Source organism: Bos grunniens, chromosome 17 (assembly GCF_055505025.1).
Source record: "Bos grunniens cultivar Pamir isolate PY7600 chromosome 17, Bosgru_T2T1.0, whole genome shotgun sequence".
In the NCBI taxonomy this organism is placed as follows: Eukaryota; Metazoa; Chordata; class Mammalia; order Artiodactyla; family Bovidae; genus Bos; species Bos grunniens.
The window spans coordinates 60,323,346-60,336,895 of record NC_141181.1 but is presented as its reverse complement, the minus strand read 5'-3'; the positions used below and the strand labels follow the sequence as shown (position 1 = coordinate 60,336,895).

At 42.5% G+C, this 13,550-nt stretch overlaps 1 long non-coding RNA gene across 11 annotated transcripts in view; it reads left to right on the top strand.

The window, feature by feature from the left end:
* Positions 1-13,550, top strand: part of LOC147355519 (uncharacterized) — a 171,098-nt gene that overhangs the window by 114,406 nt on the left and 43,142 nt on the right. For 10 of the 11 annotated variants that reach the window (XR_015143994.1, XR_015144000.1, XR_015143992.1 and 7 more), the window contains one exon: positions 5,174-5,303. This is a non-coding gene — a long non-coding RNA (uncharacterized LOC147355519). Of the gene's footprint in view, positions 1-1,915; positions 3,024-5,173; positions 5,304-13,550 lie in introns of those variants that run through there. The other variant, XR_015144005.1, reaches the window with a different exon arrangement.

Here is a 13,550-nt window from a genome sequence, read left to right as displayed (position 1 = left end):
GGTAGAGGAGCCTGGTGGGCTGCAGTCCGTGGGGTCGCGAAGAGTCAGACACGACTGAGCGACTTGACTTTGACTTTTCACTTTCATGCATCGGAGAAGGAAATGGCAACCCACTCCAGTGTTCTTGCCTGGAGAATCCCAGGGACGGGGGAGCCTGGTGGGCTGCCGTCCCTGGGGTCGCACAGAGTCGGACACCACTGAAGCGACTTAGCAGCAGCAGCAACATATCAAAAAAATCTTTAAAAACAAACGAAAAGGAATAAAGAGGAAGGGTCATGTTGAAGAGAATGTTTGAAGCATACAGGAGAGCAGATAATTTCATAGGACATGGACCAGACAAGCGGAGGTCCTGACTTGAGTTCAGATTCTGCTGCTGACCACAGTGTGACCAGGGTCGAAGATATCACCGCATTCCTGGCCTCCACTTCTTCATCTCTAAACTGGTAAAAGAGTATTTCTCCTACGTGGAAAGATTTTCAAGGAAATCTTTCTTGGAAAGAAAAGACTCCATCTTTATTTAGTAATATCGAACCCTGTGTGTTTGTAGATGATGCAGGCCTCACCTCAGTTGTCTTTCCTCTGTAATTTAGGAACTTTGAGGTTCTCCTTTGTAGTAGGATGTAAAGACCAAAAGTAATGGCCGTGTAAAGCGCTCTTGGTTAAAAGATGGTAGGAGAGATGTGGAAAGTGTTGTGAACAATCACAGCTCAGACCATGTTCATGGCCAGGTTCCTAGCTGGGTTCATGGCCGGGTTGATAGCTGGGTTCATAGCCAGGTTCACGGTCAAGTTCATGGCCTCATTCTGCAGTTTGCCTTCAAGTCCTATTCTTTAAAAGAAGAAATCATTATTGGAGCTGCCAAATCAATATTAAAACCAGTGACTTATGAAAGGACCTGGCAGTCAGAACAGGGAATCTTTTTGCACCTCTTAATTTTGCAGAAGGAAGGAGGCATCTGATCCGGGGCTGGTCTTTCAGCCCCAGAGACGGAAAAAGAGTTTTCCCCAGTCATCCGGTCTCATTTCTCTGAGATGATTCACATTGGAAATATTCCAAGGAGGAGGAAGGATCAAAAACTTTAGTTCCCCATCTTCTATGTGGGAAAAGATGCCCACATGACTGAGTGAAATAAGATGAACTTTCAGAAAATAAGAACTTTCAGAAATCCAGTGATGCTCAGTAAACCCATCCTGGTTTTTTTGTTTGTTTGTTTGTTTTTCTTTTGTAAGCGACATTTTACTCAGAGCCCTCAGACGCTGCCAATGGGAGGGTACGTCAGTCAATCTTTTTGGAGGGGACGTTCTTTTATTTTATTTTTGCCGGAAGTATTTGGACTTTTATTTATTTATTTTTTACTTTACAATATTGTGTTGGTTTTGCCATACATCAACATGAATCCGCCACGGGTGTACACGTTCTTTTAAAAAAACGGATATGCCTGTGGTCTCAGAAATCCCACTTCTGGGAGATTATCCTGAGGATGTGGTTGGAGCAGTTATCTTGAGGTGTGAGGACGAGATGGTGATGTCACGGCAGCATCGCTGACGGCAGTGAAGCACGGGAACCTCCCTAAACGCCCACAGTAGGAGATGGCTTGTGAAATTAACCTGTAATCTCCCGCTGGAAGATGAAGCAGCTGTTAGAAATTATTTCCTCCTCTTTTTCTCCTTCCCTTCCTTTTTTTTCCTTTCAGTCTTTCTTTATACAAATATTTGTTGAGCACCTAGTCTGTCCCAGACATGTGTCCAAGTGAACTCAGTGTAATAGCTAAGTGGACAGGCATGGAAAGATGTTTATGATGTATTAAGTAATAAACACACAATAAAATAAAATAAAAGGCTAGTTTCATGGATGTATTATATGATCCTACTCTTGTAAGTATATATATATATTTTCTTTCTTTTTTTTTTTTCAGTTGTGCCATGCGGCATGTGAAACCTTAGTTCCCTGACACGGGGTTGAACGCATGCTCCCTGCAGTGGAAGTGCAGCGTCCTAACCACTGGACGACCAGGGAAGTCCCCTATATGTTTATATGATAGGATATGAAATAGAATGTTTGAAAGGACATGCACCAAAATGTCACTGGTCAGTTTTCTCTACAAGTTGAGATAATGAATGACCATGATCTCTTTAAATCTTTTATGTTATCTCTTTGTTAAATTGCTTACGGTGAGATTACGTCTCTTAGGTAATTCAAGTTCACTGAGGTTCCGCATGATTTGGCCTCACACCTGCCCATTGTTTCCCGACCTCCAGCCTGTCCCACCCTGGCCACATAGCGTCTCTGTCTCTTAAACATGGCAGGTTTGTTCCGACCTCAGGGCCTTTGCCCGTGAGGGTCACTCTGCCTGGAAAACTCTTTCCTCAGGTCAGTGCCAGCTCCTTCTATCTATTTCAGTCTCTACTTAAATACCCCTTCCCCAGAGAGAATATCCCTGCTCACCGAACTAAAATTAGCATGCCCTGCACATTTTATTGCATTTCCCCATATTAGTGACTTCATAGTGCTTATAAATCCGAAATTCTCTGGATTTCTCTCTAACCTGATTTCTGTCTTTTCCACTTGAATGTGAGTTTTCTGTGCACAGTTGTGTTGCTGTCCAGTCCCTCAGTCGTGTCCGACTCTTTGTGACCCCATAGACTGCAGCATGCCAGGCTTCCTTGTCCTTCACCATGTCCTGGAGTTTTCTGTAACTCACAGGGATCTTGTGTACTTGGTTTCTGGAAGAAAACTTGACCTATAACAAGAAATCAATAAATATTTGTGGAGTGAACAAATTCTGGGAAATATATATATTCTAAAAAGATTTATTTTTCAACAGTCCTCCTTTGTCGCTTACCAGAGACAAGTAGGAAAGTGGTAACTTCCAGCGGGAAGATTCTTTCTACTCAGCCAGTGTACTGTTTCTGACCGTGCAAGTGGCCTTGTGTTGCAAGTACCTGCACTACTGAGCATGCCATGCCCAAGAGTTGGCATCCACCCAGCTGGAAGGAGGCACTTGAATCCTCACCCGACAGATGGTACCAATGCCTCATCTACAGCTTTGGAGCTTTAGTCACCCAAGTTGTAACTCTTGCTCTGTGGGTAATTTGCTGTGTGACATCTCTCAAGTTTTAGAACCTCTCTGGGCTGCCGTTTTCCCCTGTGTGTAGTGATCTTATCCGGTTCCAGATCGATCAGGATGCTACAGCATCAGTAAGCTAAAGTCACACCATCAGTGCCCTTTCACAGCTGTCTTATTCCTTATTGGGCATCATTATTCCCATTGTAAACCTCTCAGACCAGGCTAGGATAGCAGAAAGGGAAAAGAATAGTATTATTTGAGCAACTCCTGAATGAATACTATGTTAACTTCATGACAGCATCCCGAGGCATGGTTATGCCCATCTTGCTATTGTTTAGTTGCAGAGTTGTGTCCAGCTCTTTTGTGATCCCATGGACTGTAGCCCACCAGGCTCCTCTGACCATGGGATGTCCCAGGCAAGAATACTGGAGTGGGTTGCCGTACCCTTCTCCAGGGAATCTTCCCGACCCAGGGATCAAACCCATATCTCCTGGATTGCATGAGAATTCTTTACTGCTGAGCCACCAGGGAAGCCCTATGCCCATCTTAGAGATGAGGAAAATGGAGGTAATGTCTTGCCCAGGGACTCAGAGTGAGCAAGGGGCGAAGAAAGACTTGACTCTATATCTATTACTATGATAACATTGAGGCAGGTCACCTCCAAGTTATAATGACGCACAATTCTTAATGGATGCTAATTTCCTTGACAGCCAAGCCAGGTTGCTGAGCAACAGAGACTGACAAAGCCCTAAACAGCCAGCTCCCTCTATTTCTGCTAGAATTATTTTTCTAATAATTCTAATAACAAAGGAAAAGATTTAAGGAAAAAAGTTTGCAATAATCCATGTCTTGGGCAGCTTTGGGCAGATATTGTATTAAAACCCTTCTGTGAATCAAGTCAGTTTGTTTACTTACCATCAGGGTCCATCCAGCTTAGTTCCAAGAGGGGAGCTATAGTTGGAAGGAGGCCAACGCTGGGGAGGCTAGCGCTATTGGCATTGAGCTGGAGGCCCAGATCTTTCATTGCAAGGTCAAGGGTTCTTGGTCTCGGCAGGTGGAGGGGAAGAGAGTGAGGTCCAGCCTTTATTTTTATTTGCCTATTTATTTATATTGGGGTGAAATTGACATGACATAAAATTAACCGTTAAAGTATTTTTCCTAGTTTTTTTATTGGATTATAATTGCTTTAAAATGTTGTGTTAGTTTCTGCTGTATTACAAAATGAATCAGCTATATGTGTGTGTGTGTATGTGTGTATATATATATATATATATATATATATCTCCCCTCCTTCTTGAGCTTCCCTCCCACCCCACATTCCACTCTTCTAGGTCCTCACAGAGCACCAAACTGAACTCCCTCTTTTCAACTCCTTTGGGTATATACCCAGGAGTGGAATTGGTGGGCCACAAGGTGAGGAGCCTGGCGGGCTACAGTCCATGGGGTCACAAAGAGTCACACACAACTGAGCGACTGATACACGCGTGCGCGTGCACACACACACACACACACACAGTGATGCTATGTTTAACTTTTTAAGGATCTGCTACATCGCTTTCCAGAGTGACTTCTACGCCTTCCATTCCCATATACAAGCATTCCTCCACATCTTCACCAGCTCATTATGTTTTATTTTCTTACTTACAGCCATCCTACTGCTGCTGCTAAGTCGCTTCAGTCGTGTCCGACTCTGTGTGACCCCATACACTGCAGCCCACCAGGCTCCCTCATCCCTGGGATCCTCCAGGCAAGAACACTGGAGTGGGTTGCCATTTCCTTCTCCAGCGCATGAAAGTGAAAAGTGAAAGTGAAATCGCTCAGTCGTGTCCGACTCCTATCGACCCCATGGACTGCAGCCCAGCAGGCTCCTCTGTCCATGGGATTTGCTCCAGCACTGGAGTGGGGTGCCATCGCCTTCTCCGACAACCGTCCTGATGGGTGTGAAGTGGTGTCTTATTATGGTTGTGATTGTATTTCCGTAGTGCATAGTAATGTGGAGCATCATTTCATGTGCTTATTGGCCATTTGTGTATCTTCTTCGTGGAAATGTCCATTCAAAAGTCCCTGGCCCAATTTTTAATCAGGTGTTCGTGTTTTTGTTGTCAGGCTCTAAGCTTTCCTGACCTCATAGCTGTGTTGCTGTGGGGCCCATCGGTGAAGCTGCCAGATGCAAAGGAGACCTGCCTAGATAATCCCCGGACAAAACAGACTCAGGAAATGAAGAGAGGCTGCCCGGGTGAGTCTAACGTTTTGAGTTTGGCCAAACTTGCAAAAAATTAAGAAGCCTTCCCTTTATAGAATGCTAGAAAGACTTCTGCAATTCTGGCTTAAAAAAAAAACAAAACCACTCTAATTCTAGGACACAAGCAGTTCTCATTATGAGAACATTCTACACCCTTAAGTCCCTTTAATCACTTCTAACACTCTCTCTTTATCTCTCATATGGAAACAATATGTCTTATTTTCCATACTCTGTAATTATCCCCTTTGATAAAACCATGTGCAGAAACATGTACAACACGCCAAGTATTATCCACCTGGCCCATTTACATAGACTTCCCCCTCCCTTTAGATTTTGCTTCATGTATTTTTACAGCCATATTACACAGCATCAGTCAGAGAGACAGTGAGCGGAAAATGTAGCGTGATTCCAAATTTCTCCCTCTCCTTTCATCTTCTGCTTCTTCCCTGTAATTCCATTAACCCGTCACACCAAGCAAACAAAACTTTGGAGCCAGGGAGATCTCTCAACACCTCTGATGGAGGGTGTAGGTCTCTTTCTGTCTTGGCACCAAAAAGTCCTTGGAAGTCTGGGAGGAAGGCTCATCTTAGCTCACCTCCAGCCACGGCCATGAGGCTGGAATGAGGCTCCCGGCACCGACCTTATTGGAAAATGAATCCCAGTCTCTGGAGTTTGATCCATTCTGCTAGATTCTTGAGTCTTTTCAGAAAGCCGTGGATTGCACTGACAAGACCTCTGGTTTTGGAATTACGAGGCTCTATGCTAAATCATGAGTCTACTATTTTAACGGATTTGGGACCCGGGATGAATGAATCATTCTTGGACCCAGTTTCTTGGTCTTTAAAATGGGGATAATATCCATGCCCACGCTACAGTGTTTGTGTCTTATAATGATGGCCAGGCTTTTATTTTATATTTTGTAAGATTTAAGATTCTCCAGTCAAGAATACTGAAGTGGATTGCCATTCCCTTCTCCAGGGGATCTTCCCAACCCAGGGATTGAACCCAGGTCTCCTGCACTTCAGATAGATTCTTTACCAGCTAAGCCATCAGTGAAACCATTTTTAAAGTCCTTATTGAATTCATGATAGTATTGCTTCTGTTTTATGTCTTGTTTTTTTATTGACCATGAGGCATGTGGGAGCTTAGCTCCCCGACCAGGGATCAAACCCACACCCCCTGCATTGGAAAGCAAAATCTTAACCACTGGACCACCAGGGAAGTCCCATGATGGCCAGTCTTGGTCAAGTACTTATGTGCTGAGCACTGGATGAAATGTTCCATAATTTGAAAATGTAACCCTCACAGTTTTACCTACATGCCCCTTTCAGCTCCATTTTACAGATGGGGAGACTGATACTTAGGGACATTACTTTAACTTGGCCAGATGGACAAAGCTGGCCCTTGGGGGAGCTGGGATGAGCACCCCGTCTCCTTGGTGTCACTATCCTCTGTGGCCTCCTCTCTCCCTGGTGACATAAAGTGTGTCCCCTTCCTGGAGGGGTTCAGCCTATGGCAGCTGGTAAGTGCAGAGTTCTGAGCACACAGTAAATGGGCTCTGTTTACCCCTTTCCTTCCCTTTCTTCCTCAGAATGATCTTCCATTGGGGGCCTTTCTTGAAGACCAAAGTTCAGGAGGGCAAGGCAGAGTTCTGTATGGGATTTGCTTAACGTCGCCAAAGGCTTTCAAAGGTTTCGGGGGTCTACAAAGCCCCTGAAGAATTTGGCTTGGAGCAGTTTTCCCCTTCGTTTCTAAATCCACGAGCAGATTAGGCAAAATGGAATCCGTATGTTTCTGATTCATTTACACTTAACTCATCAAAATGTTCCTTTTTATGAGCTATTTGATGTCCAGAAAGCCTTTTGAGTAGATTTTATAAGCCTTTTAAAGACTTTGCTCTTAGAAACAGGCGGTTGCATTTTGCCAAGAATAAACAAACTTGAACCTCAAAAGTGCTGAGCTCGCCAAGGATCCTGATGCCAGAGGGCACATTTGCGAAGTCACCCCTTCTTCACTCCTGACACCTTCTTCCATTTCTTCAGCTCGCCCCCCTGCCCCCCAATCTTGGCCTCTGCTTTACTTGCAGAACTTTTTTACCCCAGTTCCAAACATTTGCACTTCCTTGCAACATACTTCTTTTGTAGCCACTTATCCTAGCTGGAGCAGCCCCCAAGCATTTCTTCCCTACCTGCCTGGGTGCAATTGAGAACACTTGAAAAGATGCAGTTAATCCCCAGTAGCTTGGAAATCAGTTCCTATATGCTTAGAAGCTTCCACTGACAACAGTGTGTAGCTGGAATATAATAGCTGTGTTTTGCTTTCCCTGTATTTCTTTTTTTAAGATGGTTATTGTTGTTCAGTCACTAAGTCATGTCTGACTCTTTGCAGCCCCATGGACTGCAGCACACCAGGCTTCCCAGTCCCTCACCATCTTCTGGAGTTTGCTCAAACTTATGTCCATTGAGTCTGTGATGCCAATGAACCATCTCATCCTCTGTCAGCCCCTTCTCCTCCTGCCTTCAATCTTTCCCAGCATCAGGGTCTTTTCCAATGAGTCAGCTCTTCGCATCAGGTGGACAAAGTATTGGAGATTCAGCTTCAATATCCGTCCTTCCAGTGAATATTCAGGGTTGATTTCCCTTAAGATTGACTGGTTTGATCTCCTTGTGGTCCAAGGGATCTTCAGGAGTCTTATCCAGCACCACAGTTGAGACCCTCAATTTTTCAGTTTTCAGCCTTTATGGTCCACCTCTCACATCCATACATGACTACTGGGAAAAAGCTTTGACTGTACAGACCTTTGCCTTTCGTTTATGGACGTGATACTGGATATATGTATAGAAGAGTGGTGTGCAATTTCCTTGGGAGAGTAAATAAAGATTTAAGGAAAAAATACAGTAAGCAAATGGTTATAGAGATGCTGAAGTTGGCAAAACTTTTGAAGGTAGCATCCAAAGGATTGATGTTTGGGAGACATACATCAAGTCCATTTTACAGGTGATGAAGTTGAGTCTTAGCAAAAAGTCACAGGCTCAAGAGATAGGCCAGGGTCAAGTTTAGACCTCAAGTATACTGGTGAGCTTTGGTTGTTCAGATCATGTCCTGGATGGTATTTTCTTGGATGTCTTTAATGGGTTTAGTGGTTTTGTTCTAGGCCTGGGCCATGCCTCCAAATGGCTACCGCACTCTACCAGTGGAGGGAGGAGGGAGTGAATAGGCAAGTTAATGAATGAATGAATGAATGAATGAAACATTTGATGGCTTCTTTCCAAATTCCTGACTTGAAGAAAGAAAGATATCTTAGGAGGGGCCAGGCCAGGCTAAGCTCGATCCTAAGTGGATCTTAACTGCTCCAAAATATAGAGGTGCTTGGGGACACTCTCTTGCCTGGGGATGTTTGGAAATTTCTGGAGATGGTATTATTTTTAAAATATTTATTTTATTTATTTGGCTGCTCAGGGTCTTAATTGTGGCGCACAGGATCTTCAATCTTCCTTGTGGCATGGGGGATCTATTGATAGTTCCCAGACCAGGGATCCAACCTAGGCCCCATGTATTGGGAGCATGAAGTCCTAGCCACTGGACTACGAGGGAAGTCCCTGGGGATGTTATTAGTTGTCATCATGGAGGGGGTGTTTGGATCTGGTGGATATAAGTCATGGATGCTTCTAAATATTCTATAGTGCACAGAGCATCCCCCAGAATGAAGACTTATCCAGAATGTAAATAGTGTCCAGGCTGAGAAACTGTTTTAAGTAACTGATGGAATCATGGAGACTTGAAAATAGAGAGGGTCTGAGAATATTTTGAAGAGTCTAGTCTTGCTGAGTACTTAGAAATACTTTTTTTTTTCTTACTGGCTGGCTGTCATGTTGTGAGCTCTCTCACATTTTAGTTTGCTGATTGGTGCAGGTATGTAGTTATAAACAAAGATATTGATCGACAGGAGTAGTCATTTGTTGATATCATAATCTCTGTTCATTGCTGTGATAGTCCAAAAGCATGTTTGACTCCTGTATCCACAGTTTATACCTTCAATTGCCCGGTAAGCCCTGTGGATTTCTACAAGTGTTTTTTCCTTTTTTGGTTTTGTTTTTAAATTTTTAGTACTTTTTGGCCACACCACATGGCATGTGGGACTCTTTGTTCCTCAACCAGGGATCAAACCCTCGCCCCCTGCAGTGGAAGCATGGAATTTTAACCACTGGACCACCAGAGAAGTCCCTGTTTTGTTTTAGAAGGGAGTATCTGTGATGAAATATTTCTGGATAACTTTGAAATTATTTTGTCTGTTAGTGCTTTGGATGCTGGCCAGAAACTCAAAGATAATTCAGTACCTACATCAAAGAACCAATGAGAGGCAATAGTATTGGTCTCTTTGCATGTTTATCTCTTGCACCAGGCCATATGCATCTAGAGAGCAGGGGTTATATTCTTTTCATGGCTATTCCCTCAGCACCTGATATCTTGTCAGTCACCTAAGAAGGGCTGAGTGAATATTATTTAAATTAACGCATCATATTTCTTGGGCTTCCCTGGCAGCTCAGCTGGTAAAGAATCCACCTGTAATGCAGGAGACCTCAATTGGATTCCTGAGTTGTAAAGATGCCCTGGAGAAGGGAATGACAACCCACTCCAGTATTCTTGCCTGGAGGATCCCCATGGACAGAGGAGCCTGGCGGGCTACAGTCCATGGGGTCTCAAAGAGTTGGACACGACTGAGCGACTAAGCATAGTATAGCTCATCATATTTCTTTTTTTTAAATTTTTTATTTTAATTAATTAATTTATTTTAATTGGAGGCTAATTACAATATTGTAGTGGTTTTTGCCATACATTGACATGAATCAGCCATGGGTGTACATGTGTCCCCATCCTGAACCCCCCTCCCACCTCCCTCCCCATCCCATCCTTCACGGTTGTCCCAGTACACTGGCTTTGAGTGCTCTGTTTCATGCATCGAACCTGGACTGGTGATCTATTTCACATATGGTAATATACATGTTTCAGTGCTGTTCTCTCAAATCATCCCACCCCACCCTCGCCTTCTCGCACAGAGTCCAACAAAAGTCTGTTCTTTATATCTGTGTCTCTTTTGCTGTCTCACATATAGGGTCATCATTACCATTTTTCTAAATTCCATATATATGCATTAATATACTGTATTGGTGTTTTTCTTTCTGACTTACTTCACTCTGTGTAATAGGCTCCAATTTCATCCACATCATTAGAACTGATTCAAATGTGTTCCTTTTTAATAGCTGAGTGATATTCCATTGTGTATATGTATTACAGCTTTCTTATCCATCGTCTGCTGATGGACATCTAGGTTGCTTCCATGTCCTGGCTATTGTAAACAGTGCTGCGATGAACATTGGGGTACACGTGTCTCTTTCAGTTCTGGTTTCCTCGGTGTGTATGCCCAGCAGTGGGATTGCTAGGTTGTATTGCAGTTCTATTTCCAGTTTTTTAAAGAATCTCCACACTGTTCTCCATAGTGGCTGTATTAGTTTGCATTCCCACCAACAGTGTAAGAGGGTTCCCTTTCTCTGCACCCTCTCCAGCATTTATTGTTTGTAGATTTTTTTAAACATAAATTTATTTATTTTAATTGGAGGCTAATTACTTCACAGTATTGTATTGGTTTTGCCATACATCAACATGCTGACCAGGGTGAGACGGTACCTCATTGTGGTTTGGATTTGCATTTCTCTGATAATGAGTGAGCACATCATATTTTTTAAGCTCACATTCTATGTCGATGCTGGGCTGTGATATTTCTCTCTTATAAGAAAACTGATGTCCAGGAGGGTTAAGTTACTTATTTAAGTTCATACAGCTGGATCTGTGGAAGAAGATACCAAGAATCATCATTGATGGAAGTTAGCTGGCCTTTGCATCCCATTGAAAAAGACTTTGTGCCTCAAACGTAGAGAACAGATGTATGGATAACAAGGGGGCGAGGAGAGGTGGAATGGACTGGGAGATTGGGATTTACATATATACACCATCAGTACTAGGCATAAAATAACAGAGATACAGAGAGCCTACTGTATCAGCACTGAGCCTACTCAGTGCTCTGTGGTGACCTAAATGGGAAGAAAATCCAAAAAAGAGGGGCTAGATGTAAGCATCTAGCTGATTCACTTTGCTGTACAGTAGAAACCAACACTACATTGTAAAGCTATCATACTCCAACAAAAATTAGTTACAAAATAAAAAAACAATAAAAATATAAAGTCAATGAATAAATAACCAAAAAGAAAGAAAACAAAAAGAGTAAGTGTCTTGTTAAAGGCTTTGTGAGACTGAGTTTTCTGCTGCCAGTAAGAATACTTATCCATCATAATAAATGAAAATCTTAACAGTGAGAGAAAACAAAAGGACAGAAAAGCAAGAGTGTCACCCAGAGCACTGACTTTTCAAAAAATATTAAATTTACTTATTTTTAATTGGAGGATAATTGCCCTACAATAATGTGTTGGTTTCTTCAAACATCAACATAAATCAGCCATAGGCATACGCATGTCCCCTCTGTCTTGAACTTCCCTCCCCATCACACCCCTCCAGGTTGTTACAGAGCACCAGTCTGAGTTCCCTGAGTCATACAGGAAATTCCCATTGGCTGTCTTTTACATCTGGTAATTAGTATGTTTCCATGCTGCTCTCTCCATAACATCCCATCCTCTTAAGGGCATTGACTTTGAGGAACCTGAGTCCTGGATCATTCTGAGTGTCTTTGGGGGAACTTACTCTTTAAGAATCTCCATCTCTTCATCCCTAAAATGGGTACCCTTAGAGTGCTTGGCTCAGAAGCTTGTCCTGAAGGTCAACTGAAGTGATATGTATAAAACCCAGGTGCTGGGTAGGTAGGAAGAACTCTGTAACAATGCAAGCTCTTATGTACATGTGTGTGTGACTTTTCTTTTTAAGGAACAACATTTTGCCTTGTGAAGACTAATAGGAAAAGAGCAGTTTAGTGTAGAAAGAGAGAAAGCCAACTTTCCTTCCCCTCTAATACTGTGAAAAATTAGCTCTTTTGCTTAAGAGCCCACAGACCCTTGAAGAAAGTAAGACATAAAACATGAGCAGAGAGCAGACGCTGGGAAAATGCCATCTTTTTATTGGCACTATTAGAGGGAAATATATGAACTGTATAATACCATCATAAATACAGTTATTTGTAATGTCAAAGTAACAATGCTGGCCACAGTGTTTGTCTCTCTCATTCTCTCCCCTTGAAATGCTTCATAACCAAGCATAAAATCACAGGAAAATGTGAATAATATTTTCATTCATTAGGGGTTCATAATGATATATTAGTAATGTTATCTTGTGTTCTTTAGTACGAGGTTCTTTGCTTCTCTGCAAGAATATTAGTTCCTCTTTTTGTCTAAACGGCAAAGCTTTTTCATTTAAAAACATTTGTAGAAGAATGAGGTGCTGGAGTGCATATCTTGACAAACCATCAAATGGCTCTCACACCCTCCCCCTCCCCCCATTCCAGTTGGCATGGGAACCTGCCATTCCCACCAAGGAAGCCGGCTGAGAGGAAGCCATAACTTATTGGGATGGAGAGTTATCAAAGTTTGCTTTGAAAAGGAAAAAAATTGTTAGTGAACTTTGCTCTTTTGTTTCTCTCTCTTTTTCTGCCTGTTACACACACACACACACAAATAAATAAATAAATATATACATATATATGATGTTCAGACATCTGGTCAACTCAGCATTTATGGACACAATGCATGCATCTCAGAACATCTGGTTGACCTGAAGAAGAAGATATACACACATATACCACGTCCTTCCACTCTTCTAAACAACACATGAAGGGATGTCTGAGTTCCTGAGAGATGCAGTGTGTTGATCAGGTAATAACTTCTAAGAATAGGGATAATACTCTAAAATCTTGGGATTAAAATGATTTGTTTGCCTCCATTTTAAAAAGTTTAATGTGTGTTTGTGCCCTGTAACCAAATCTGTTTTGGATTTCATTCTAAGCTGGAGCAGACTGTGATATTTCCCCCTAGCTTCAAGATTTCTTTATTCTAGGAGAGGAGTCTAGTGAATAAATAGTGAATAAATAGCTTGTGGGGGGAAATCATTTTTTTCTTTAAGTTTTCAGTAAAGACCAGAATTGAAATATTGTTTTCATGAATGGGGAGGTGGGATGGGACTTGGTGGCAATTGTGTGTGTGTGACTTGGGAGTGAATTTTTTGTTTTGTTTTAATTTTTAT